We start from the raw sequence: 6,030 nt of genomic DNA, 5'->3' as shown, positions 1-6,030 counted from the left end.
CCGATATCCATCCTTTCCTCTCACAGCTGGCATGCCACTTGTTGACCCCACACATCGCAAATTGTCGGCAAAGGGCTGTGATATGATCACTTGTTCCTGAGTTGAAACACACAAAGGGGTAGAAGGTAAGTGACATTTCTGTTTGAGCTGTCCACCTCCTTAGATAACTACTGCATAACAGGAGCTTTAACTACAGCAGATTGTGGAAAGAACATGCGTGGTACAATGTCTTGCATCTTGCTGCTATCTGCTGTGTGTGTGTGTGTGTGTGTGTGTGTGTGTGTGTGTGTGTGTGTGTGTGTGTGTGTGTGTGTGTGTGTGTGTGTGTGTGCTTAGGGGTGAAAGAGGCACATGCTTTGGTTTAAAGCACTACCTAAATGCAATTCAATTAGGTGCCCTGTACTGTACATCACTATTGAATGGAACTATTATTAAAAAGGAAAATCAGTATAAAGAAGCCAGATCTTCAATGTCGTCTTCATCCTCATACGCCCTTCATCTTCCTCCTCCCAGTCAGAGGAGAGTGCCTCCTTATCAGAAGAGATGTAGATTTGGAGATTGGGATCATCATTGTGGACAGGCCTGATTGCTTCAGGGAGGCCGTCTTCTGCTGAATGTTCAAAGATGCAGTTTACACCTCTCGAGGGGAACAAAGTTAAAACACCAGAAAACCTTATTTCAAATTTTAAATATCTATAACTAGGACCGTAGTAAACATCACTATCACTATCGCACCAGCACACGAGAGGCCCTTTTTAACAGGAATATCATATATTATGCTGTTTTTTAACAGAGTGAGAATATTTTAGTGCAGCATTTATGTGACACTTGACAAAATAAAAATTACAAGTATATTTATATTGAGTGAGCGTTTTAAATTAAAAATCTACATTTTTCTGTCTGGAAACTAAACATGATTGAAAGCATAATAATATATCAGCCTGTTTCACAGGTGTTTACACTCAAGCTTCATACAGCACCGAGAACCTTTACAACCCACATTTACAAGCTGTAAGACGCACAACAACACAATGTGGGCTGATGGAGGAATCACCTGCCAGCTCGGTGCTGTTTTAATGTTACAGTGCTGTTAAAATATATCAAAACTGTATTACTGGATACATTTTTTGGCTCATTTGTGTTGACACAACAAGGTGCATAAGCTGCAGAAGCTGACTGATTGTTAGTAGTGTCTCTGACCTACCTCTAACTTCTCAGCTAGTTTTAGCTTTAGTGCTTTGTGAAGTCCTCTTAGACCAAGAACTTAAAGTCAGGACTGACACGCACTGACATATATAACATTTGTAAATGAATGCACTTAGATAATGAATTGCACAGCGTTTTTTTTCTCCAGTTTAAAGCATCCGCCGATGCTTCTGTGTTTTGACCTCGTGAGTTCCTTGGTAAATTAACTTAACCATCAAGGGTGCAATATTTCTGGTAACGACTACATGGAGCACCTCAATTTCTGAAATAAATGAGACGAGCTCTGCTTTTCCCATGTCATTAGACAGAGAAGGAGATGAGGCAAGAGAGTGAAAGGAAAATCAGACTGTAATGAGAGACGTAGAAGAATAGCAGCCGAGAGTGAAAGAGAACATTAACTGACACACAGAGAGGGGCAGGTAGGCAAAGTGGTTGTTTTTAACTTTAGTTTTTTTAACTTGAAAGTTAGCTAATGGCAGCCTGAAGCTCTTAGCTCATGTTTTATTGTGTGAAGAAAAAGAAACAGCTCACACTTACGGAGGATAGAGGATGAGCCACTGTGGAGATATCAGTGTTAGCTCTTTATGCCGGAGCGCATTGTGATTTATGTGTTATGAGAACACAAACACAGAGACACAGAGACCAGCGGGAGTGCCAATACAAGTTCATCAAGATTAAACACATCGCATAACTCTTCTCCGACACAACTTTACTCCCCAGACATTTTCTGCTTCTTTAACTTCACTGGATTGGTATCTTTTAGAAAATGTAGCTTGATGCCTGTGAATCATCTTTGTGGTTCTGTCAGCTGGTTATGAGAGAAAGCTTCCTGCAGCTGATGCAAAACGTGAATGTTTTATCTGAGAAACGTGGCAGACAGACTGTCTTGAAAGTAACAGAGAGGTGCGTGTCTTGAAGTGACTCAACATATTGTCAATAGATGACTAATTCACAGGGTTTACCACAGGACAACAACGTCATATCATAGTGCAGCATTGATGCTTACGGATTAATTAACTCTTTTTTTGACCAGGATATAAACAATATGAAGTTATTTTATATAAAGTGTCAAAGGCCACTTATAAGTTGACTCAAGTTTGCATGTTTATCAGCAGCTGATAACAGTAGGATGAGAGATACAGACTCAACCGGTTTGCATTGATGTTACTGTAACCACGTCATCTGTTCTCATTAGTATATTTAAGACTTCTGGGCAGTTGGAGTTGAAGATTTGTAGGAGGAGAGTGGAAGAGAAGATACTGATGAAAGAAAGAGAACAGAAGGATAACAAGTCCTACAAATGCAAAGAAAGCAACTTGAGCTGGATCCATGAAATCATGAAGTGCATGTTCTTCATCTTTTTGGGACTCACAAATGTTTCTGAATGCCCCCCCAAAAAAGAGCTTGGCAGTGTCAGCTATGAGGTGATCACTGAAATGGCATAAGAGTCAGAGTGAGTCTGCTTCTGTGTGGTGGTGAGAGTTTTCATCAGGTTGTTCCAGCTTCACTTCAAGCCCAGGAGACCGTCTGAGTTTCCGCCAGCTGGAGGCCAATGACAGAATTGTTGTTGGCGCTCTTGAGCTGCACCAGCTATGACAGGAGAAGCTCCTTCTACCTTAGACGTAGCTTTAATGTGCGAATCTGTTCCACGAGCAGCGCTCTGGAGCAATGGTTTGCAACTTACTCCTTGGGGCTTTCCCATTCAAGCTCTCTATTCAAGGAGCGGATCAATAGGTGAAAGCGTTTAACCACCGTGTAGCAGAAAAAACCCACCAGGCTTCTGTGCCTTAAAGAGCAGATTTGAGACGCATGTGGATGCCCAGCAGCACAGCTTGAAGCTTGTCTGATCACTCCGCTTCACTGACAGCTTCCAACCGACTGCAGACAGGCGGGACTGCACAGGAGGGGATTGTTTCAAGGTGAGAAGAGGAGGAGTGAAGTGCTGCATATCAGTCAGTAAAGAATTGGGAAATGGGAAGAAAAGCACCTAGAGCTTTACTCTTTATTGTACATCTTCCTCTCACAAAGGAGTACTGCTCGGCTTGTGAGAAGACACTGTTAAATGTCCTCTGTGGCTTTGGACCTCTCTGAAGTCTGTAAAATAAACCCTGATGATGTCATCAGGATCATCTTAGCCTTAGATTGGCGACGAAGAGCCTGTGTAGCAGACTGTGGGTGTGGAGTGTGAAAGACGCCATGAGACACCACAGAGCTGCATTATGGGATCCATAGAGTCCTGTTTTTTCAAGTTTGACCCATACGAGGGACCTAAAAGTCAGGTTATCTCAGCCTTTGCTACAGCATTGTTGTTTTTAACCTGTCTCTCACTGGCATGTCACTAACTAGTAAACAATTAACAATGTAGTCCTCTAAAGAGTGCTGTATGTGTTTATAGTTCCTTTCAAAAGTACAAAGTGTAATCACCCATGTGTGAGTGCTCTTTCAGCAAATGTATTGACCAGAGTGAACTCCTCACCCCACCCCTCCCTTTCCAAACCTGTAGGAGAACTTGTGAAAAATGCAAAAAGTATTCTCTAGAGCCAGTGTTTGGTTGGCCCGTTCTCATTGTCAGGTCATTATACACTATTGAAAACATACTTGTGAATATTATATTCCACTTCTGCCATATCCTGCCATGGATCCCCATAAATCGTACACACGGGTATTTTGCAGTCGTTGCACAGGTAATAACATTTCTTGCATTTAAAGGACTTCATATACCTTCAAACACAGATCAACTCTGCCTGCTGCACAGATCCTTTTCTCACCTGGAGAACACTGGGAGCACCGTGAGGGTCATGCTTTTTGACTTCTGCAGTGCTTTCAGCATAATCCATCCATCACTGCTCAGGGGGATGTTGGAAGGAGCTGGAGTGGACTCCCACCTGGCTGCGTGGACCATCAACTACCTCAGCAACAGACCACAGTGTGTGAGGCTTCACAGCTGTGTGTCTGATGTGGTAGTTTGCAGCACGGGGCTCTGCGGGGGATAGCTGTCACCTCCAGAAGCTCTCTGATGATAAAGCGCTGTTAAGAACACGTTATGACTCTGTGGTGGCATCTGCAGTCTTTTACACAGTGGTCTGCTTTGGTTGTGGGAGCTCAGACTGGGACAGGAAAAGACTGAACAAACTGGTCAGGAGAGCTGGCTCTGTCCTGGACAGCCTTCTGGACAACATCAAGGAGGTGGGTGACAGGAGGATGTTAGCCAGGCTGACATTGAACACAGACAACCCCTCTCACCCCCTGCATGAGATGGTGGGGGGCTTAAGCAACAGACTGCTGCATCCACTGAGTAAGAAGAATGCTATGACAGCTGTCAGACTGTTTAACGCCAACATTATTTAACATAGCACTGTGTTGATGTTTCACACCACAAACCTATGTGTAACACTACTCCATTATTTAACATATATTATATGTTAATTATATGTCAGTTACATCTGTGCATCTTATCCTGTGCAATATTACATATTTTTACTGTATTTGTACTATGTATTTTGTACCGTGTTATATATTTTTGACCGTGCAATAGTAGAGACACTGGATTTTATTTGTCATATTTTACTTATGAGCAATTCAGAATTTTCCACTCTGAAATTGACATTCTTCACAAGACAATGTTTTCTTTACTCTTTTTCATACAATGGACATAGCCTCTATAGTTGATTTTATTTTGTATCTTTATATTGTGTTCTTTTTCCACCTCTTATTTTCATTCTTGTAAATTTCCCCAGAGTGGGATCAATAATGTTTTACACTTATCTTAAATCCAGAGAAGGTATACATTCTGCGCTTTAGTCTTTTATTCTTGGACTCCCAACTGTCTTGTCATAACCACAGAGAAAAATGAAATTAAAGTGTTCAGAATCTGACCAAAATACAGAAACACTGACCTGCATCAGCTCTCTTAAGCAGCTGTGTGGCAAGGATTATAAATTCACCAAAGACACAAGCTTTTAAAGTGAAAATGTATCTTTTTATTGGTACCATACATTAATTATCAAGGGCAGAAACTAACCAAATCAAAAAATATATATCAAACGATGATTTTTCTACAGGGATTGGAGAAGGTACAAGTCACCAGTCAAACTCAATCATAACTTGCTGGAATCGACTGTAACGAAATGGAAATGTACAAAACAATAAACAGAGCTTCATCAGACTTAACAGACTCAGCATTGCTACCAGATGTGCCGACTGAACTTAATGTTAAGCTGGCTTCAGAAGATGTTTGGACGATTGATGGTGTCCTTCTGTATGAAATGAAGGTAATTAAAACAAAAACTCATCTTTAAAAAATCTGTCACTGGTTAACTAAAATTCAGTGAGCACATTCACTTGACATCAAGCTGAATGTTGCAGTACACAAAACTGTGATGAATGTTAAGTGAAAGAATCACTTCATGTAAAGAGGAAATACATGAGTTAATTTCTAAACTTTCCAAAATAAATATAAAGGAAATCAACAGTAAAACTGTCACTCCATGGTGCCATTGTACCCCCGGGGGTTTTGTAATTGAATTTACACAAGTTTTAAAAAAGAGGGAGGAGGAAAGAGCAGGTGGGAAGATAGAGGGGACGGGTTCATGAGTGTTTTTTCTCCTTTTTCCTATTTTTGTTTCTTTACATTAGATCGGGATGGCTTTAGGTAAATCTAAGTAAGAATACATTTTATTACAGTCAGACAGAACTTTGCTACTACCTTAAATATACAAGCACAAATACACAAAAATTTAAATCTCCAAAAAAAAAGGAACAAAAAGACAAAATAAAAACATCCACACTAAATTATTTCTCTTTTATCAACATAAAAGATAAAAA

This window comes from Chaetodon trifascialis, chromosome 2 (assembly GCF_039877785.1).
Source record: "Chaetodon trifascialis isolate fChaTrf1 chromosome 2, fChaTrf1.hap1, whole genome shotgun sequence".
NCBI lineage: Eukaryota > Metazoa > Chordata > Actinopteri > Chaetodontiformes > Chaetodontidae > Chaetodon > Chaetodon trifascialis.
This window is presented reverse-complemented; position numbering follows the sequence as displayed.